At 47.7% G+C, this 23,535-nt stretch overlaps 1 protein-coding gene across 1 annotated transcript in view; it reads right to left on the bottom strand.

Annotated features, from left to right (window-relative positions):
* The window catches only part of PHF21B (PHD finger protein 21B), a 242,321-nt gene that overhangs the window by 148,734 nt on the left and 70,052 nt on the right, over positions 1-23,535 (bottom strand). The gene's annotated exons all lie outside the window — the stretch shown is intronic.

Here is a 23,535-nt window from a genome sequence, read left to right as displayed (position 1 = left end):
CCGCAAGCCGGGCCGTCAGATCGCCGGCGCGTCTTTGCACCGGCGCATCCCCGGCTCCTAGTCGAACTGCGCATGCTCCGACATGCACAATTCGGCAGGCTCCCTGTCAGGGCCGTGTTTTCTCCCCGGCGTCAGATCGTGCCGGGGAGAAAAGGCGCCGTGGCCAGGGGATCCGTGAGATCCCGCCGCGGCGTCTCAACGTTGGCGCTTTTAGAGGCTTTTCCCCTGCTGTGTGGCAGGGGCCAACCTGTAACTGGTGATCTTCGAGTGGTCATCTGTGCATTCACACCACCCGCCCTCCTTCCCCGCTGCTGTCAGCTTCTACATTTTCCATAGGGGTTGATTCACGGAGGTTCGAAGGAACTGGTGGGATGTCCGCGCCCACCCCTCTGGGCATGCGTGGTGGGGTTCCTGTGCATGCCCGAGGTCTGGGCAGGAAAATCCGTTAAGAGCTTGCTACAATGCCGATCGATCCAGTGCATGCACACTGAATCCCATGCGTGTGAAGCACAGAGACCACGTTGAAGATCTACGGCTTGCCCAAGGTCATTCAGCAGGTGCAAGTGGAGGAGTGGGGAATCAAACCCAGTTCTCCCAGATTAGAGTCCGCACACTTAACCACTACACCAAACTGGCTCACTACACCAAACTCAGCTGTGAGACATGGCAAGCCTCCCCCAGTTTCTCTGCTTAATGAATGACAGTCTTGACACCAGACTCCAAACTCAGAAACTTAACAGCTGGCACAGATTGCAGATGCATCACTCAAGTTCCCCCATCCCTTTCTGTAACACCGAGGCCACCTTACCAGGGTCCTGACATCCTGACATTCTGCATTTCTCTACTCCCACTGCCTCCCACTGCACCCTCATTCCAGTACAGCTCTTGTGCCTTTACAAACTCAACTGACAGACTACAAAGTGACAGAAAGAGCTGTCCCAATCACAGTATTCCTGTGATGGAGATGGATATGCTGGCTGAACAACTGGCTAAACAGCTCATTCGGTTGGAATAAGCAGGGGTCATTTCCTGCAGGAGCGCACAGGAGTGGAGCTCCGGCAGTAACGAGCCCAGGGGGTGGGCACATGCAACAAGCCCAACCCCCTGCGCCCAGCAGCCCTCAGTCAGAGCAAGAAGCAGCCAGGTACGTTGCAGAGCCCCCCCGGTCCAAAACAGTCCAGCGGCACCTTTAAGACCAAGTTTTATTCAGGTACAAGCTCTCCCTCCTCTGCAAGGGCAGATCTGCATGTTCTCTCCCCCCCCCCCCAATAGCTAGCAATCCAAAACAATCCAGTGGCGCCTGAGCGGTGGGTGTTGCCCTCTGACACACTTCCGGTGACGTCAGGGGGCGTGACATATGCAAATAAGGTATGCTAATGAGTTATGCTAATGAGCTCCTGCACCTCTTTTTCTATGAAATGACCCCTGGGAATAAGTAAATTGGGAACTCCATGTGCAGCCCTTCCATGGAGTAAATAATGTTGAAATTTGCAAGGTCTATAGTACAGCCTTATGAAGAAGATCATCCCACAGGGGGACAGCTGAAGGACTTGCAGTTCACCTCTTTTTCTACGAAATGACCCCTGGGAATAAGTAAATTGGGAACTCCATGTGCAGCCCTTCCATGGAGTAAATAATGTTGAAATTTGCAAGGTCTATAGTACAGCCTTATGAAGAAGATCATCCCACAGGGGGACAGCTGAAGGACTTGTAGTTAGCATAGGTAGACTAGGGACTTCCCACTTTTTCAGATTGTGTCTCCTGATTGCCTCTTCTGGAGATTTCCTGCTCCTGTTGATCTTTGTTGCTTTTACAGCAGTTAGACTGTTCAGTTTAGGCTTTCTCTCTGTATGTTCTATAGCAGTTTGTTCTTCTATAATGAACCCACTTATTTTTCTCAGTCAGTTTATTATTACAGTCATTTTTCTCTAAACAGTCAGTGCTCCACTTCCTTTGCATATTTAAACTTTGCCTTTACCTTTACCTTTTTTAAGAGATAACACCCCCAAGGCTATTTTGGGTCAGGAAAATGGTGCAAGGGGGAGGCTGAAATTGTCCTCCTCCCATGCTGCAGTCCCAATACAAATTGGGACCCTGTAGCACTTCCAGAATGGAGTTTCCCACAGGGGACTTGCAACTGCAGTCTGACTGCAAGTCCCCGTGGTGGACATATGTCAAACATCCCGCATAGTGCAGGCCTAACTCTTCCTCAGCCACTTGACCACAGCATCCCTGATGACTGCCTCTGTAAGGGATGTAGGGAAGACCCCCCTCAATCAGGGAGGCATTTATAATTTGCAGTCCTTACTGTCTGCTTGCAAGATTTCAGTTTTCAGGAAGGCCAGGGCTCTAAAATTCAAATGGTGGCTATCTCACTCCTAGGACCTTCCCTTTTGATACCACTCAGAGAGAGCAAGCTGTGTAGGGCTGAACTACTGACCTTCCACACATTTATAATTTGCAGTCCTTACTGTCTGCTTGCAAGAGCTCCATTTTCAGGAAGGCCAGGGCTCTAAAATTCAAATGGTGGCTATCTCACTCCCAGGACCTTCCCTTTTGATACCACTCAGAGAGATCAAGCTGGAACAATCCAAGCAACCATGGCCAGAAGCTGCTACAGACACCTCTACCAAATTGTTGATTGATAAATTAGCATCTCTTAGAACAGATATGAGAGTTTGTTGGCAAAAACAATATACAAAACCATTACAGTTAAACACCAAATACACATTCCTAGGCACAGTCAAGTGCCAAATTATCCTAACCAATAGTGCTAGATATGATTCAATTGAAGCAAGGGTTCTTCACTACTGTCACCATCACAGGATTTACAATGAGCTCTGTAGTGTACTCTGACCAGTATCTGCTGCTGATCATAGAATCATAGAATGTTAGCGTTGGAAGGGACCTTGCAGGTCATCTAGTCCAACACCCTGCACTCTGCAGGAGCACAGCCAAAAGAAAGCCCTACAACATACTCGAAAGATAGCCGAAAGATAGCCCTACAACATACTTGAAAACATCCAGTGAAGGCTTGTAATTTCCACCCATTTGATCTAGTCTTGCAATCCGGAGCAAGAGAGAATAGATCTGCTCCATCTTCTACATGACAGCCCTTCAAATATTTGAAGACTGCAATCATGTCCCCTCTAAGCCTTCTCTTTCCCAGGCTAAACATACCCAACTCTTTCAGCCTTTCCTCGTAAGACTTGGATTCCAACCCTCTCACCATCCTGGTTGCCCTCTTCTGCACACGTTCGAGCTTGTCAACATCCTTCCTAAAATGTGGTGCCCAAAACTGGACACAGTATTCCAAGTGAGGCCTGACCACAGCAGAATAGAGTGGAAATACCACCACCCGTGATCTGGACACAATGCTTCTGTTAATGCATCCTAAAATTGCATTAGTTTTCTTCACAGTCATATTGCACTGCAGGCTCATGTTTAGCTTGTGATCAACCAGAACACCTAGATCCCTTTCACATGTGCTGCTGTCAAGCCAAGTCCCTCCCATTCTATATCTGTGCCTTTGATTTTTTGTACCTAAGTGTAAGACTTTGCACTTATCTCTACTGAAATTCATTTTATTTGTCTCAGCCCACTGTTCCAGCCTATTTAGATCATTTTGAATCCTGACTCTGTCTTCTTCAGAATTAGCAATCCCATCCAGCTTCGTGTCACCTGCAAATCTGATAAGCATCCCCTCTATGTCTTCCTCCAGGTTGTTTATAAAAACATTGAACAACACCGGGCCTAGGACTGAGCCCTGTGGCACTCCACTCGAGATTTCCCTCCATGTAGACACAAAGCCATTTACGAGCACTCGTTGGGTATGATTTTTCAACCAACCATGAATCCATCCAACGGTTGAACCATCCAGCCCACACTTAACCAGCTTATCCTCAAGGATATCATGAGAAACTTTGTCAAATGTTTTACTGAGATCTAGATGCTCTAAACATCTGAAATCTGATGCTCTAGACATCATCCAACCTTTTTTAGACTACCCAGCCACAGAGCTGGGATTCTGTTAGATGGTGGGTGTTGGATGCCAGGAAGCATCATAGTCAATCACCGGCCCAAGCCTGGCTTCCTAGGTCCCTCCCATGGTTTCAGCAGTTCAGCCAATAATGGTTTGACCAAGGCCAGGCTGAATTTCCAGACCCAAAACCAATCACCAAATGCTTGCCCAGTGCAGATGTTTAAATCCAGCATGTACCCCATCTTGTGTACCATTGGGGAAGCCTTGACAGCTCAGAGAGGGTATCAAATATCAAGCCAGCAAGACAGTAAACCAAACACTGATTTTGATGCCAATATTAACACAGTTCAGGCAGTAGAAGTGACTAGCGCCCCACCTGATCTGGTTCCCAACACAAGGAATGCCCAAACACACCAACCAACACAAGGAGCACTCAAACACACTGAAAGACACACAAGCAACATTTACTTCAGACTGGAACTCTGGAACCAGAAAAAACATAGTTTTGAAACTATGCACACTCTTTGTTTTGTCAGTGATGCGGAAAAAGCAAGGCATTTATCATTGGAGGGCTAGTGCCTGTGTAAGCAAAGATAGGCAGGCTCAGACTGAGGAACAGCAGCAGACCATGCAGCAAAACATGTAAGGATGGGCTCCCCCTTGACCTGGCTGTCTGAGTAGTCCCTGGTTCAACTGTTGTGGTACCAGCCTTACAATTCAAGCATGGAAAAGATGTACACATTGCTACCAAGAAAGCCAGGGAATACAGAGAATCTCTGAGCATTCACTTTTGACTTGGTGCTCTTAAGCAATTTTGCTTGTTTGGTGTTTGTTTAGAGGGCTTCCACCGATTCTGATTTCTCTTGTGTGAAATTCCAGCTCTGACTATGCAGGCTTGAAAGCAGCGCAGTTTAATGTAGCTGTATTTAAAAAGTTACAACCTGACCCTGGGACAGCTGTTGTGCACATGAGCCTGTCAGTCATGAACGTGCATCGGCCATCACTACCCACAGCCAACTGTTATGCTGCTCAGTGCCACCATCACAACATGCAAAACTGTCCAAAAAGCAGTTGGTTTGCAATTGTAAGCAAATCATCAAATCATATGAGGATTCTGACTCAGCGCTTCTGGGCACTACAAACAAGGTAGATTTGAATAATATTTCTCCACTCTCATTGCATCAGCTAACTCACATTAGTTGTTCAGGGTATTTCAGCACCTGCTAAGGTCCAGTATAGGTCAGACACCCCCATCTCTCTTGTCCACTAAAAGGTATCTGGCGTAGAAGCCACTGTGGACATTGTCTAGGGCAGTGATGGTGAACTTTTTAGAGACCAAGTGCCCAATCTGCAACACAAAACCCACTTATTTATCACAAAGTGCCAACACGGCAATTTAACCCGAATACTGAGGTTTTACTTTAGAAAAAACAACTCATACTTATTTATCACAAAGTGCCAACACGGCAATTTAACCCGAATACTGAGGTTTTACTTTAGAAAAAACAACTCATACATTAACTTAAGATGATCCAAACAAAATAAGGAAAGCAATCCCAAATGCTTTCATGTACTTAAAATTATTTGGCAGAGAATTCGACCCTTTAATGATGGTCTGGGCCTGGCTGGGGCGATGGCACGCATGCCCACAGAGAGGGCTCTGAGTGCCACCTCTGGCCCCCGTGCCATAGGTTTGCCACCACTGATCTAGGGGAACCTGTTGTATGGCCCCTTTGACTACGAGTTCTTGGACAGCCTGCAGGAGGGGTCCTGGAGTGGCGGCAGCCCTCGCAAAGGAAGATGTTGGATTTGGTTGGCTGATTAATTCAATTTTATAACCGTGCTGTACCACAGAAAACACCCAGCCATCAGAGGTGATGGTGGATCATTCGTCAACAAAAGGTGCCAACCTGTCCAGAAAAAATGGAAGGACCTTTGGGGTGTCCATGACTAGTCAGAAGAGAGGCCTCTGGCCTTGTAGGGTGTCCTTCAGGGATGGAGCTTGTTGCAGTCTAGACTTGGGTTTAGAAACCCTTGTACTCTGAATGGTGCTGAGGTTGAGCAAAACAATGGTAGGAGTGCTGTGAGGATGAATACCTGCCATACCGCTGGGATTGCTGCTGGGCTGGAGACTGACATCACAGTTTGAAAGGTTGAGAGGAGTGCACAGTGACCCCACCCCCCAGACTTTGCCATTTGTTTATTTTTATTTATTTGAGCCAACCTGTGATCAGTGCTGGAAAAGAAGCGCTGTGAGCCCTCAAAGTGCAGATCTTCGACTTTGGCCCTGGTGTCAGGTGGTAGGGCAGTGGAGTGCAACCATGCATGTCTGCGTAATGAGATTGCGGAGGCTGTAACTCATGCAGCATGGCGGCCAGCATTCATTTGTTATTTGGAGAGTTCACTGGCCTCTGCCTGCAAGATCTTAGCCAAAGGCTTCTAGTCTTCTGGGACTGTGTCCAGGTAGGTAGACATGCAGTCCCATAAAAATAATTGATACGCAGACATTATGGTCTGCTATCTGGGTATTAAGTGCTGAGGAGTAAAAAGGGTGACCCACAGCATCACGTTTATGACCCTCTTTGTTGGTTGGTGCAGACTGAGGAACTTGGCGAGACTCTGTCTGGGCTTCCTTGGTGACAAAAGAAGATGGATAAGGATGAGTAAATAAGAAAGGACAATCCTCCTGTCTGATCTTGTACATATTGTCAATTTTTCTGGAGGTAAAAGAAGAAGAGAGAAGAGATTGGATTTATACCCCACCCTTCACTACCCAAAGGAGTCTCAGAGTGGCTTACAAACTCCTTCCCCTTCCCCTCCCCACAACAGACACCCTATGAGGTAGGCGGGGCTGAGAGAGCTCTGACAGAAACTGCTGTTTTCCAAGGACAGCTCTGACAGAACTATGGCTTGCCCAAGGTCATCCAGCAGGTGCAAGTGGAGGAGTGGGGAATCCAACCCGGTTCTCCCAGATTAGAGTCTGCGCACTTAACCACTACACCAAACTGGTAGGTGGGATGGTAGAAGGCTTCTCCCACATGGATTTTGATAGGTCCAAGAAGTCTTTGAGCACTGGGAAGGCCACTGTGGCTGAGCTTCCAAGTATAGAGCACTAAGGATTTTGCTCTTGGATTTCAAGATTCAAGACTCTCATATCTATGTCCAGGGACTTAGACATGCAGAGCATTTGTTCAGTGTAGAGCCATAGGTCAGAGGTGTCAAACCGGCCCATGCAGGGCTCTTATCCAGCCCATGAGCAACTTGCCCAGGTTGGGGGGGGGGCATGACACTCTGGGCCCTGTTTCCAGTCCCACATGGGGGGAGAGCCAGGAGGGCGAGGGGCAGCCATTGTTGCCACATCCAGTAAAGTGATTTGGGCTGCAGGGGCACTTGAGGGGCTGGGTGGCCGCAGCAGCAGGGAAGTCTGGTCCTCCCCTTCCCAAGTGGACCTATGGCTGGGCCTGAAGTGGTCTTGGAGGAGGGACCACCAGGGGGGTTTGCTCTGCCCCGTCTGGCCCTCCTCACCTGGCCGTGTGGGATCACTTTAACCCAATCCCTGTCACTCCACTCCATTTCGCTGCTCCACGTGCCTGCCCGATGTGAGCAGAGCCCACAAGCACTTGGGCCATCTTTGCCAGAGGACGTCGGGTCAGCCACATCCATTGTGTCAAGCTTGGCAAGAGGAGGTGGCCAGGAGGTAAGTTCAGCCACCCATCCCAATCCTTGGGGTATGGATCGACGGCCATCCAGCAGCCTGACTGGACAGGTGGGGGCTGAGGAATCCGAGCGAAGTGGCATGGGGGGCCATCAGGAGATTCGGCGGTCAGGATCACTGTGTGGGCCCCTTCTCCCCTCACTGCCTCTCACGGGGATATGTGGGCACTTTGCCAAGCTGTGGAGGTTTGCATCATGGGGCGAGCTCCACTCCTCTCACCACCTCTTGGGGACCGAGTGGGCTGCTTCAACATGGAAGTGGCTGCATGACTAGTGACACTGGCATCCCTGGGTTGAGGGGTGAGGGGCAGCGGCGGCTGCCGAGGTGAGCCAGGGCCCAAGAGAGGGCAGCAAGGGGAGGGAGAGCCTGAGCGCAAGGAGTGGCTATTTAGGTCACTCTTTGATCACTCCTCTCCACGCACTGCCCCCCCCCGCAGTAGGGCTACCAAGTGGGGGCGGGGAAACCCCCACTTTGGAGCCCCGATTGCCACCACCGCGGAATCGGGCCCCGGGGGGAACTCCGCCCCCCGAAGAGCAGCGTGACTGCGTCACCAGAGGTGACGTGCGACATTGCCCACGTTGGGGGCGTGCCCCGGATCACCAGAGGGAAAACTCTATGGTTTTCCCCCTGACGATCGGGGCCACGCCCCCAACGTGGGCAATGTTGCATGTCACTTCCGTTGATGTGCTGGCGGTGCGCACATGCATCCAGAGCCTGCTCCCGGAGCGAACGGAGCCTCCCCCGCCGGTGAGTTTGCGGGACTTGGCAACCCTACCCCGCAGAGTGTGTGGACCAGTTTGAACTAGCCACACCAGCTGCTGGAGTAGTGCGGCTGGGCTGTGAAAGCAGCTGCCGCAAGCCGGGGGAGGGGCACTGCTGACTGCGGTAGACCGGTGGGGGAGAAGCCTGATGGAAAGTGAGGAGGCTGGGATCGCAGGCCTTATTGATCTTGCAGCTGTCAGCTTTCTTTGAGGGGGCTGCTGGGCAATGTTCCCTCTAAGCTGCGGGGTCTTGTGAGCAAAAATTCTACTTTGTGAGCTACTAGCATTAAAGTTGTGAGCGAGTGATTTGGCTACTGCTTAACCTAGTTTGCTCTGGATCCATCCTTCCTGAGCCGAGGCAAAAATGCATGAGCTGGAGGCTAAAAAAATGTGAGCTAGCTCACACTAACTCAGCTTAGAGGGAACACTGCTGCTGGGAGTGGAGGTGAGATGTGGCAGCCAGGACCGCTGGGTGGTCTCCCCCTTTTATGTGGGCTCCCTCTTTTTGTGAACTGGTGGCAGGGAACAGCGGAGTCACTTCAGAGGCCATGAGCCAGGGCACAGAGGCAGGATGTGGTTAGCAGCAGGGGAGAGGGTTCAGTGCTGAGGGAGCTGGGAGAGCCGGAGAGGTGCTGCATGGGGGGCCATTGGCGGGGGCTTTGTTTCAGCCACGGTTGACCCAATGGCCTGGGGGAGGGCCCCTGTGGTGTGTACAAGGAGCACAGGCAAAGAGCCCTGGGGCCCCAGTTGGCCTCTTGGACCTTGGGCCTTCACTCCATTTGAGGGTACTTGATCTTAATGTAGTCAGCCGGGCCACCCAGTTCCTCCCCAGATCTCGGGAGTTGGACGGGGTGGACACAGCTGCTATGCAGGGGGTGCCAAGGGACAAGGTTGTGTCTCTCCCCCATCACTTGGAGAGACAGCTTGCTTGTTAATGGATAGATAGGTAGTTAGGACGATAGATAGCATGAGGGGCTCTGATAATATAAATACAAGGACAAACAAAATCGATGTTAATTGTGAATATCTATGCACCAAATCAAAATCAAGACAAGTACTATGAATCAGTAAGAGAAATTGTAGCTAAACAAACGTTTGAAGAAATCTGCATAATAGGAGATTTTAATAGAGAATTAGATAGGAAAAAAGATTCAGCAAAACACGAACAAGGAAATGAACTTCCAAAGGCCTTCCTAAAAATGGCAGAAGAGTTCAGCCTGATAGACTCATGGAGAACTAGAAATATTGATAAAAAAGATTTTACTTTCTGTTTGGCTAGGCATGAATCCTGGTCAAGACTAGATATGTCTTGGACGTCAATGACTACTACAAATGATATATGGGATGTAGATATTTTACCAGCTACTTTTGCAGACCACAAGCATGTTTGTATTTTGAGTAAAAAATAATATCGTTAATTGGGTTTGCCTGTGACCTTTATAAAGTTTATATCTTCGGTATCTGGCATTACATTTTATGACACATGTGACCTGGCCCAACAAAGTGACATTTATGTCAGACCCAGCCCTCGTAACAAATGAGTTTGACACCTCTGCTGTAGGTCTTCATTTGGAGATAAACCTGAGGTGTCTCCAACAGCCTCATTGGGAGATGGATCCAAGGGAAACTCTTAACTTGATTTCTGATGGGGAGGTTCTATGTTGTGAAGACTGTGTGGTCTTATGTTTTGATTTTGATTTGGCTTTCTTGGGAGGCAGTTCCAAGGCACTCCTTTGAGGTTATGCTGGGGTCAGAGACCTGGATCTGCGATGGAGCAGATCCAAGTCCAGAACCGAATGGTCAAGGGACAAGGATTTGGGCCATGAAGATGGCTCCCACGTGGCAGTTAGCTTCACTGCTGGGGTATTGGAGCTGCCTTGAGTCCGAAAGCCCTATCAGTCTGAGCCTCAGGGGTGAAGCGCTGGCAGTGGCGACATGAGCCCACATGATACGACTCACTGAGGCACAGAAGAAGAATAGAGTGCTCATTAGTACGAGACATCTTTGTACCACATTTGGCATATTGAAGAATAAGTGCTGAGCCATGGGAGAAAAAACTCATTGAAAGCAGCTTTGAAGACCCAAAGATCAGGACAGCTAGGAAAACAGGTGACTGTGAAAAAGGAACTGAGGGGAAATGGCACCTCTCCCCTTGGTGCACAGATTTCAACTGGAAAATATCACATTGCACGCTGAGGGGGAGGGCACCCTTTTCAGTCTTTTAGGGCTAACAAGTTCTTTCTCTTTCTTTTAGAGCTAACAAGTTCTATCATCCAAACTATTACCTTTTTTGTGATGTCTGTACATGCATAGGGGTCCTGTAGCCCCAAATTAGTTTTCTTCCCCTGAACACCTGGAATTTCCCCCAGCTTTGCAGAATTCTATAGCATAACAGTGGCTGTCCTCATTGTGTGGATTTGCCTATCCATATGGGGCCCAGATCTAGGCTATCAGATACAGTGACAAAAACTTCAAGAAGACAATTCCCCTTCCTAAGGAGTAGATAATCTAACAATCTTCTCTGCTGGCCTGAGGCCTCCCTGCCCCAAACACATTATTTGTGGTGTTGTGCAATGCCATTCTGCTATTGGTTAGTTAGAACTAAATAAATCTCAGGGTTGTTGTTTTTTTCCTAATGATGAAAACCACTCAGGATAGGTTTGATGGTTTCACCTGTCTGGGCAAGGCTGGCTGGACACAGGTTATGAAATCAATGTTCCCTCTAAGCTGTCGACTATTGTGAGCAAAAAATCTGCTTTGTGAGCTAAAAAATCTACAAGCACAAAACTTGTGAGCAAGTCTAATTTTTTTTTAATGGAATTTCAGTTTGGAAATGGAAAGAAAGGGAAGAAAGCAATGGAAAGAGAGAGGAAAGGGAAAGGGAAGGGAAGGGAAGGGAAGGGGGGAAAAGGAAAGGGAAGGGAAGAGAAGGGAAGAGAAGGGAAGGAGAGAGAAAGGGAAAGGAAAGGGAAGGAGGAAAGAGAAAGGGAAAGGGAAAGGGAAAGGGAAAGGGAGAAAGAAAGAAAGAAAGAAAGAAAGAAAGAAAGAAAGAAAGAAAGAAAGAAAGAAAGAAATGGAAAGAAATAGAAAGGGAAAGGGGGAAAGAAAGAAAGGGAGAGAAAGAAATGGAAAGAAAGGAAGACAAAGAAAGGGAAAACAGAAAGAAAGGGAGAGAAAGCCATGTGATTGGAGAAAGCAGCCTTGGAGAAGGCAGGCATTTAAAAGGACAGTCCCTCTAAGTGCCTCCTTCTCCAAACCCTCTCCTCTGTCCCCTGCACTGAGATGAAAATCTGTGCACTGGGGGTCAGAAATTTGATCGCTAGCACAAATTAACACACCTTAGGGGGAACCTTGGTTATGATGAGATTGAGAGTGCAGTTAGTGGACAAAAAGGAAGCCATCCCTGGGCAAGTTTAAAGACGTTTATGGATCTCAGCCTGGGCACTGCAGGAAAGACAGCAGGCTTCTCCGCATTCTCATTTTCCTCACCTGTGTGTTCTTGTTGCTTGGGGGGAGGTCTGGTCTGATCTACAAGTGTTTTGCTCCCTCTAGTGGTTGATTCGATATTACATTGCTTTACATCCAGCATAAAACCCTGCAGTTTAAACCTGCATAAAACAGTGTCATATCAAATTGACCACTACATGGAGCAAAACACGTGCGGAACAGATGCCCCCCCCCAAGCAACAGGAACACATAAGCTATGAAAATGAGAATGCAGAGAGGCCCAGCATCCTCTTTCTCCAATAAGTGATGCCTGAAAATTGTCCCTTTAAGTGCCTATGTCATATCAAATTGACCACTACATGGAGCAAAACACGTGCGGAACAGATGCCCCCCCCCAAGCAACAGGAACACATAAGCAATGAAAATGAGAATGCAGAGCGGCCCAGCATCCTCTTTCTCCAATAAGTAATGCCTGAAAAGTTGTCCCTTTAAGTGCCTCCCTCCCCCAGCTCCACACACAGTTTGGTGAGAGCCAGTTTAGTGTAGTGGTTGGGAGCACAGACTCTAATCTGGGGGAACTGGGTTTGATTCACCACTCTTCCACATGCAGCTGCTGGTGGTGTGACCTTGGGTCAGTTACAAGTTCTTTCAAACCTGTTCTCTCATGAGCAGTTCACGAAAGAGCTCTCTCAGCCCCACCTACCTCACAGGGTGTCTGTTGTGGAGAGGGGAAGGGAAAGGAGATTGTAAGCCGCTCTGAGACTCCTTTGGGTAGTGAAGGATGGGGTATAAATCCAATCTCTACTTCTTCTTCACAGTACTGGGGAAACCTGTGCAGTGAGGAAGTGCAGGCAACTGCACGAGGAATTGGAAACTCTTTTGAAGATATGCCTAATATTGGGCCATCTTAATTAAATTATTCTATTTGTCATAATGACAGATAGTTGATTTTAAGGGGTGAATACCTAATTTGAGATTGTCAGCAAATAGTTTACGCAGCTGTTATGTATATAAAGATGGTGAGTAGACCACAAGCAGTGTCCCCTCTGAGCTGAGTTAGTGTTCGCTAGCTCACAGTTTTTTAGCCTCCGGCTCACACATTTTTGTCTTAGCTCAGGAAGAGTGGCTCCAGAGCAAACTAATTTATGCAGTAGCCAAATCGCTCGCTCACAACTTTAATGCCAGTAGCTCACAAAGTAGAATTTTTGCTCACAATACTCCACAGCTTAGAGGGAGCATTGACCACAAGGTATATGAAATCTGGCGTGATTCTAAATGAAACCATCCCACTTTCTTGATCTCTCTTGGATGGGGTGTGTGAGCAGGCATGCTAACTTCACAGAAGACATTCCATGGGCTGGGAATCCCATCCGTTTTGAAGTGCACATGCCGGGGCATTGTATGAATAACCCATTAGGCTTTAAAAGTATCATCTCTACTGCTGGCTCCCTGTAGAGGAAGTTACTATCCTTTCTCCCTCAGTTCCCCACAACAGGGGAAGAGCGACCTGTCCCGCCTGTACAAGCAACCCAAAGCAGAGAGACAGGGCAGCATGAAGGAACCAGGGAAGGAGACATTGTGCAATCAGAGCGATGGACCCCAATATTCATGATATTGCTAGACCATGCTGAGGTGCAACTCTGAGATTACACGATGCATCTGCTTGAAAATGCCTTGAGCTGACTCTATCTGTACTGCAGTGCCCTGGATGCAAGATTCATACTTTGTAAACGGAGAGGAAGAATCTTCTGGGATAGCAACTTTTAAAAAGACCCTGGCTGCGGTCACACAGAACAGTAGCCATGCTAGAGAGACGGAAGATAGGCGGATTTTTTGGGTGCGATCTCACAGCCACATCTGGGAAGTGTAGAGCTCCCGTGGCTCAACCGAGGCTTCCCTCTGAAGATGCGCGGCAAAAAACTAGTACCTCGGAGGTACTAGTTTCCGGAAACCGCAGGGCAAGGGCGGACATCTGATCGCGTTTCCAGTGGCATCCGGCGCCCGCCCATGTCCCCTCGCAAACAGGTCATATTTTTTTTCCAAGGCACCACGGATGCGCACAAGCACCCAACGGAGCATGCGCACACTTCAGTTTTAAAAAGTAAAAAAACACAATAACAACCCCGTTTGCCACGCCACCCCGCTTCTTTGCCTGTGGTGTGATCGGCACCTCCCCCATACATTGCCTGTGGTGTGATCGGCACCTCCCCCCTAGCCACGGGACCTCGACGGGACCTCAACCGGACGTCTGATCTCACAGTCGTGCATTAGTTTGCCCCAGGGCAAACAGCCATGCTTCCCCTCCCCCCCACATTTTCCAGCCCGTGTGACCTGTAAAGCTTTGGGCCAGGAGATAAAAACACTAGTAAAATAACAATTTTTAAATTCCCATGTAAGTATAATCTCCAGGTACATTGATGCAGGTGGTGACTTACTCATTTCCCCAAGAAGCTTTAGAAACATCCAGTACCATCATTAAAAGCAACAGAATTGGGGTTTTTTATGATGTTAAAATTGTCTGCCTCTTCTTGAGCTCTGAGGTGGTCAAACGTTCAGCAGTGAAAGTCGCGGATGCCCTTCTGGCAGAACTCTCCATCTACTGTATGTTATAGCTTTTTTGCTTAAATAAGCCAGGGAGGTCAAAAGAGCAAATCTTAGCCTGGAAACCTTAAGCTCTCTCCCTGGTACGTAAAGCCTCTCTACATTCAAATGTTTTTTGATGAGTGTAAATGTGAACTTGGAAATCTAATGCATGGGGATTCTTTAACACATGCTAGTAAGCTTCTCCTTCTTGTTTTATTTTTTTCATGCCAGCAATCCTGCCCACTGATAGGCTGCTTACATTCTATTGAGGTCATTCATCCCAGTCTCTTACACATGGAAATATGTTTCGGCACACAGATTGCTAACTAGATGGAGAATTAAGTACAAACCCAATGTTTCACATGAGATTGTCCTTCCCATGCAGAAGGCCCAGGCTCACATAGCATTAAGATAGACAACTGCAGGGTCAGTGAGCTCTCCAGGAAGAGGAAGAAGGAGGAGGAGGAGACTGGATTTATACCCTGCCCTTCACTACCCAAAGGAGCCTCAGAGCAGCTTACAATCTCCTTTTCCTTCCCCTCCTCACAACAGAGACCCACCCTGGGAGGTACGTGGGGCTGAGAGCTCTTTCGAGGACTGCTCTTGAGAGAACTGCTCTAAAATAACTTGTGACTGACCCAAGGTCACACCAACAGCTGCATGTGAAGGAGTGGGGAATCAAACCTGGTTCTCCCAGATTAGAGTCCATGCTCCTAACCACTACACCAAACTGGCTCTCAGACCAGATTGCGCTTCCCCTGTTCCTTCCTGCCAAACAACTGATCAGATCATGTGCACGCACTAGAATCAGGGCCCATGAGAGTTAAGCTGCCCAGTTATGTGCAACATTGCAGTCTTGTGATGAATCTGTGAACAGCCACAAGTTGCACAAGCATCCTACGAAACAGGGGGGATGCTGTTTCTTCTCTCAGCCCATAAAAAGTGATAAATACTGATATTTCTGCCGTTAACAGCATAATAACTGAAGCTGAAATTGCCACCTGCAATTTAATGAGTAAATTAAATATTGACTCTTTCATTGACTGTTAGATTTAATTTGAAGCAATCATGCAGGAATCGTAATGGTACAGAAGATGGCTGACTAGTTCATATTGGCTGTCATCCCCATTAAAGTGCTGAATAATGAGACATAGATGCACTTGACTGACTGCTGTAGTTGACTTCGTCTTCGGTTTATATGCCAGGAGGGCTGGAGCTTCATCAAGTTCCTGTTATAAACGCCTCTCAAGGCAGTGTCCTCAGCCTTTCAATAAACTGATGAGGATGGGTAACATTAACACTTTTTCTCGGACATCCTCCATTTGATTCAGTGCCCATGGCAATAGTTTGCATTGTTCACAGACCACATCATCTCTTTCTGGCTGGACACACTTTCCAAAAGATAAGTCATCAGGCATGGGAGTAAACCAATGCCTGCATTGTTTTTAGGGATTGATGACTGACAATAAATACTTAGGAATTGCCTTGCTGAATCAGACCAGAATGTACGTAATGCTGCATTTCATTTCCATTGGCAGATGCTCTATGACACTCAGAAACAGGACACATGGGCAAGGGCCTTCTTCTGCCTCGTCCCCAATGTTTGACATTCAAAGCTTTATTCGTAGGGATGCCAGCCTCCGGGTGGGATCTCGGGATCCCCTGTAATTACAATTCATCTCCAGACAGCAGAGATCAATTCCCTTGGAGGAAATGGATGCTTTGGAGGGTGGGCTCTATGACATTCTACCCCACTGAGGTCCCTGTCCTCCCCAGGCTCCATTCCCAAATCTCCAGGAGTTTCCCAACCCAGATATGGCAGCCCTCCGATCCCCCATTCCCCTGGTATTTGGGGGGACCTGGCAACCCTGTTTATTCACTCTGAACGTGGAGGACCTATTTAGCTATTATAGCTAACAGCCATGATGTGTACAATCTTTCTTGGAAGATGTAGCCAACGTCACAGTTTTTTTAAATTTTCTCCTACCCAGGGTTGCCAGCTCCAGTTTGGGAAGTTCCTGGAGATCCGGGGCAGTGGCTGTGGCGTGGAGAAGGAGTAGGGAGTGGGGGAAGGATTTCATCTAAAATCATGTCACAGAATTTACCCTGTGGAGCTGCCATTTTTTCCGGGGAAACTGATCTCTGTAGTCTGGAGTAGGGGTGTGCATTCAGTTATATCCAAGTTGAAAAAATGGCTAAAAATGACCTTATTAATATTTTTCTGATACTCTTCCAGTCGAATATACACTTCAGGGGGCTTTTTGCGATCCAAAATAGCCAAGTCCCCCCCCAAACCCAAAAATGTTATGTAGGTAACTGTATGCTGAACTTGGGATTTTTCGGGACCGCCAGATAGCCAAAGGGCATTTAAAGGGATTACAGTCCCTTTAAACATCTTCCAGGTGAACTTGTGGGTTGGATAAGGTGTTTATAGAGACTGCAAGCCCTTTAAATGCCTTTGGAGTGAACCTACAGCTTGCAGAAGGCATTTAAAGCCACTGCGATCCCTTTAAATGCCTTTTTCGTCCATTGAAAACAATTGAGATGGGGGTACCTTCTTTGGGGGCCCATAGAATTGGAACCCCTGGTCCAATCTTTTTTAAACTTGGGGGGGCAGTTAAGGAGAGGCATCGACAGCTATGCTGCAAATTTGGTGCCTGTACCTAAAAAACCCCAAATGCTGAGACCCCCAGATACCCCTAGATCAATTCCCCATTATACCCTATGGGGACCATTTACTATAATGCCAGCCTCCAGACAGGATAATTGAGCCTGAAAAAAATGGGATTTCCAAAAAATCCCAAATCCAAATAACATCCTGGTATTGGGATTCAGGAATATTGGAAAATGCCAATATTTTTCAGGTTCAATATACACGAATTTGAAAAATACCATTTTTTTTGCACACCCCTAATCTAGAGATCAGTTGTAATTCTGGGAGAACTCCATGCCCAACCTGAGGTTGACAACTCCACTCCCACCAGCAGTGTGCAACTAGGGCTGCTGGCAAGAGGCAACCCACCATAGTGGGAGGAGTGACAACACTTCCCAACCTCAAAATCTGTCATTCCTGTACTCTCTTTTCTACATATGTAAAGGGTCCCCCCTCCAGCAGCAGGGTTACCAACCTAGAGCTAGGGTCTGGAGTTCTCCTGGAATTATAACTGACCTGCAGAGTACAGAGATCAGTTCCCCTAGAGGAAATGGCAGCTTTGGAAATCAGTCGCTATGACATAGAATTCTCTCCCCTCCCCAAACTCCACCATCCTCCACCATGCTCCAGCCCCAAAATCTCCAGAAATTTCCCAAGCTGAAGTTGGTAACCTCATCCAATAAAGCAGATGCCTTGGCCTTGTCTGAGGGTGGCAATGCTGAACATAAGAATATAAGAGAAGCCAATGTTGGGTCAGGCCAATGGCCCATCCAGTCCAACACTCTGTCACACAGTGGCCAAAAATACCAGGTGCCATCAGCAGGTCCAGCAGTGGGGCCAGGACACCAGAAGCCCTCCCACTGTTGCCCCCCCAAGCACTAAGAATACAGTGCATCACCTGCCCCCAAACCGAGAGTTCCTGTCTATACCTTGTGGCTAATAGCCCCTGATGGACCTCTGCTCCATATGTTTATCAGCTCACTGATATACTCATAACTGAGTATTGGTGTTGCTACTTTTGACCAGCTGTGAGGAAATTACTGAAGGTTAAAAACTCTTATACATATATAAAAACAAGTTAAAACAAAACATGCCTATTGACCCATCTTATAACCCTATAACCCGCCCTAGTGATTCTTTGCAAGCCCACATAAGGTTGCCAATCTCCAGGTGGTGGCTGGAGGTCTCCCACTATTACAACTGATCTCCAGGTGACAGGGAACAGTTCACCTGGAGAAAATGGCTGCTTTGGAAGGTGGACACTATGGCATTATACCCTATTGAAGTCCTTCCCCTCTCCAAATCCTGCCCTCTCAGGCTCCAGCCCTAAAATCTCCAAGTTTCCCACCCTGGAGCTGGCAACCTTAGGCCTACAGCCTGTCTAAATTTTTAATAACAATAATAATACGTATAGTCTACCTACTGTGGAGTGCAGGGCCAAGCAGTCTGCCCTCCAAAGCAAGACACTTCACAGTGAAACAATAGTAATTTTACCCCATCCTGAGAAGAACAGATTCTCTTTCTCCAGAACTATAGTATAGATCCAAAGCAATTAAGCACAATAAAAAAACTGCTTTACCACAGCATCCAACTGGTCAGCAGAGTTAGTCTCAGTAAATAAACTTGGGGTTTTTTTCCCCTTTAAGCCACTCTTTTAACAATCTGCTTAAAGAGGAAGGCAAGAAACGATCTGCATAGTTAACCATATGTTTGCGTACATGTTCTAGAATTTCCATGTCTCCCAAACTACAAAAGAAAAGGCACTTTCCAGTGAGAAAAGTGCCATTATGGTGTTTTGTCAGCTTTGAGATGTATGAGACTTGTTATTCCTGTTAATACAGATATAGATACCAACAGGTGCTGATATGGGTGTTTTCTGTTTGAACAGAGACGGAAATTAAGACAATGGTTTTAACTCTGTCAGAATTCCCTTTTTTGGAGAAAATGAGGATGCTTTTCATGTGTCACGTTTACGTATAAGTTTTGTATGGCTTGCCTTTTTTTCTCAGCAAAAAGTCTACTTCCGTCATGAAGGATAAATGCACCTCTAATTCAAGGCACCAATGCAACTCAGTTATTTTCAAAGGAATACCTGCTTCATTCCAAATGTATTGCGCTTAAATTTGAACGTATATTTGAAAATGATTTAACAGCCTGGAGTAACTACACTCTGAGAAATGCTCCCTTCTCAGATTTCAGTTAGTGCCATCCAGTTTCAGGTGGAAGGTGTTTCTGTACTCTGTACAATCAGTATTGGTACTGCAGATAGGGTTGCCATCCTCCTGGTGGGGCCTGGAGTTCACTTGGAATTAAAGCAATCTCCACATTACAAGGAACAGTTCCCCTGAGGAAGGGAGGCTCCATAGAATCACATCCCTGCTGAGATCTCTCCTCTCCCCAAACTTTGCCACTTTGCCTTCCCCGTGCTCCACCACCAAATCTGCAGGGACTTCCCAAGCCAGAAATAATAATAATAATCAGGGGTCGTTTTGTAGAAAAAGAGCTAGGGGTACTCATTAGCATAACTCATTAGCATATGCCACACCCCCTGCCATCACCGGAACTATGTCATAAGGCCGCACACCCCACCCCCAACGGTTCCGGCCGCCGCCGCCGGCCTTGCAGCTCCACTGTCATGTGCCCCGCCCCCCGTACCTCACCCCGGGGAACCGCGATCCCCCCCGAAATGACCTCTGATAACAACAACAACAACATTACATTAAATCAGACCTAAGGTTACCAGCTGGCTAGATTTAAAAAGTCCCAGCTGATTTCTTTTTAACGACTCCTGAGTTTTCAGAATTTTCTGAATAAAAGGAAGAATGTTGGGCTGGTGGCCAAAATCTTTTGCCTAGGTTGAAAACTCCCTGCACATAGTAAATTGTCACCATCAGGGAGAAAGATTTTAGTTTACCTGCTTGCATACCACATTCATTTTCTAATTAATTAATTAAGTGCCATTAAGCCGCAACCAAATCATGGCAACCACTCATGGGGTTTTCAAGGCAAGAGATGGGGGGGGGCCCTGCCACTGCCTTCCTCTGCATATCAACCCTGGTCTTATTCAGGGACCCACCCACCCCCATTCACGTATTAATCAGGGCCAACACGCTTAGCTTCCAAGCTCTGATGAGCTCAGGCCAGTCTCAGCAATTCAGTTTTATTTATTTAATTTGCTACCTACAAGGAATTATTAGGGTCAGGAAACTGAAAGAGTCTGAAATGGTCCAGTCCATTCAACCCCCTCCTCACTCTGCCACTTGATCACCGCCTCATTCTCCTGCATGTCTAGGCAAGGCCTTGGGCCCTGGAAAGCTGGCAGCCCCAAGTCTGGCGAGTACTCTGTCTAGCCGGGCATTCCCAGCTCTGCCTGACAAACAAAGATCTCTAGGGTTGCCAGGGACCCCATGGCCACTGGTGGGGGTTGGGGGCCATATGGCTGCCTGCTCCAGGTTGGGAAACTCCTGGAGATGTGGCATCTAAATAGAAAAAAAAAGATTACTAAAAATTACTAAATTACTTTTTTTTGATAATGCTATGGAGCCACTGAAACTTAACATAATTTAGGGCCTCAGCAGGATATGTTCATCTGGCCCTGCACAGAATGAACAGTGCTGGATTAATCACTGTGCTGTGTTTTAATGGCCAAGAAATTTGGAGCGCAATCCTGAACAGAGCTACCCAGAATCCTACTCAGGTGTATTCTGTGGAGCTTACTCCCAGGCAACTGTGCTTACGATTGAACCGTTGGGCTCCTCCTTATTTTGCACACGTTGGATTGATGAGAATGGAGAGGGTGCCCCCCAATTTTTGCGTGGGAGAGAGAGACGGTTATCTCACTGCAGCTTGTCCCTCACAGCATGCTCTGCTCCTTTTACAATGAGTTCAGCTTCAGCAACATTACCCGATCAGCCCGTCACTTTAAAAAACTCAATTTAAAAACCGCATTATTGTATCTTGACATTAGTCACTTTCTTGTTACTTAATATAAGCACCATTTCATCAACATTTGAAAATTACAGTTTTGGCAGCGGCAGAATGGGGAGGGGGGGCACAATAATCTCTGGCTTAATTTGTTTTTATCTAGGTCACCATATTTTGTTCATCCTTCCAGCTTTGTGACCACATGAAGCTGCCTTTTACTGAGTCAGGCCATAGCTCTCTGGAGGCCAGCACTGTCTGCTCTGACTGACAGAGGCTCTCAGACAGAGGTCCTTAACATCACCTGGTTCTTTGAACTGGAAATGCCAGAGGTTAAACCTGGGACCTTCAGCATGCCAAGCAGATGGTCTGCTACTGAATGACAGCTGACACACTCATTTTTCAGAAGTTTGCATGCTTGCTCTCAGGGTGGACTGGGAAGTTAAAATGGCCCTGGAGCAAGCCAAGCTTGAGTGGCCCTTGCTGTGAAATAAGCCATTGCTGCAGGTCTGTTTAGTTTGGCATCACCAACAATGAGCATTGGCTCACTCATGTCTCTCTCCTGCAAGCTGGCAGCAGTGCCAGAGGAAGCAATCAGTCAGCTGACAACAAGCATTGCCATTGAAGAGCCCAACTAAGTGGCCCTCAAGGTGTTGGCAGAGTTGTTGGGGGTTGGCTGTGCCTGTTCCTTGCTACCAGTGGCTCTCTAGGACAGTGTCCCACCGGGAAATTTCCCTGTAAGTCAAATGGCCAGTCTGCCCCTGCTTGATCCCTCTTACCTAATTAAGAGGCAAAACAAAATCCCCTGAACAAAGAGCTATCCCACAAAACATGCTCGCACCAAGCAAATTCTGAAAACATGAGGCTGTTTTCTAAGATTCGCCAGTTTCCACACAGCAGCACCGATGATAAAAACAGGAAATTCTGAACCTGCGGAAACCCTTTTTACTCAAGATTTGATGGATAACTTGGCAGGCAGGAACCAGGACCAGGGGCCACCGGGCGCTTTGGAGAAGCGACAGGGGAGACAACGACCGAGGAAGACTTTCAGGACTCAAAAAAGGAACCGTCTCACCACGGCGCACGAAAGCAACAAGAGACTCTGCACTGGAGCGCACATGTGGAATAGAGAAGGTGACAAGTGGCTACCAAGACATTGGAGCTAGGACACCTAGAGAGTTAGACCAAAATTAATTTGAAGTTGATGTTAGTTGGGGGTAACTATAGTAGGGTAATTATTGCAAATGTGGGAGCAATTTATTGAAGGCATGAATAGAGATTTAAAATCCTGCCAGATTAAAGCAAAGGAATGAATTGTACTGGATTAATCAATTGATTGCTAGGGACTAATTATCCTATGGGTTGTTTTTGTGTGTAATTAATATCTAACAAATTGGGGGTTGGAACTTCTAGTTAGAGCTATAGGGCAAATTGGGATGTTATCACTGGCCTTTATATTTTTACTGACCAGTGCATGAGAGCGATTTCTGCACCAAATTGTTAGACCATTAGAATTAATTAATATTAGGATAAATTAGGCTTGTTTGAGTTTATCTAGGACGACTACTATGGCAGAGAGAACTGCTATAGAACTCCTACATTCCCACCTACCAAACAGCCTACTAGTGGTCTGTGGCTTAGCGAAGACCATTAGTGGCGATGGCTGGCCAAGGGATACCAGTGCTCCTGGGGAGGGGAAAGTATAGCGGTGGGACTAGGCATAAATGTAAGGGAAGGGGACTGAGAAACAGAAAGGCTCGGCCCCCTTCCAGCCTACGTCCCATCCCAAAGGTAGTTGGCAGTGTGGCTTGGATTAACCACCCCTCTCCGTCACTGGTGCTGTGTAATGCCAGGTCCATAAATAATAAGACCATGGTACTTTGTGACTTCCTGCTGGAGCAGGATATGGACTGGGCGTGCATGACCGAGACCTGGGTGCTAGATGGGGAGACAGTGGCTTTCTCCCAGTTGGCTCCTCGGTTCTTCACCAATCACGGACCAAGGGGTAGGGCAGAGGAGTGGCTCTGTACATTCGGGAAGTTTACTCCTTCAGGGTGCTCCCGCTGTCAAAGATCATGGGCATCGAGTGTGCCGGCCTGGCGTGGGAGGCCGGGGAGAGTTTGGCGATTTGGCTGGGCCAGCCGGGCACTACAAGCCGCATCTGGTTGACTTAGGCTGAGCCGGCTGACGCTGAATCCGACAAAGACGGAGGTCCTATATGTGAGTCGGAGCGGGTTGGGAGGATGGATCCTACTCCTGATCTCTGATGGGGCGCCATTGGTGCCAGCGCCGGAGGTTAGGAGCTTGGGAGTGCTCCTGGATTCCTCCTTAACAATGGAGGCCCAGGTGGCACCCACTGCCAGGTCAGCCTTTTACCACCTGCGGCTGGCCAGGCAGTTGGTTCCCTATCTCAGCCGGGAAGACCTGGCCACTGTGATCCATGCGACGGTCACCTCGAGGTTGGATTACTGTA

Source organism: Gekko japonicus, unplaced genomic scaffold, assembly GCF_001447785.1.
Source record: "Gekko japonicus isolate JY-2015 unplaced genomic scaffold, Gekko_japonicus_V1.1 scaffold1577, whole genome shotgun sequence".
In the NCBI taxonomy this organism is placed as follows: domain Eukaryota; kingdom Metazoa; phylum Chordata; class Lepidosauria; order Squamata; family Gekkonidae; genus Gekko; species Gekko japonicus.
This window is presented reverse-complemented; position numbering and strand designations above follow the sequence as displayed.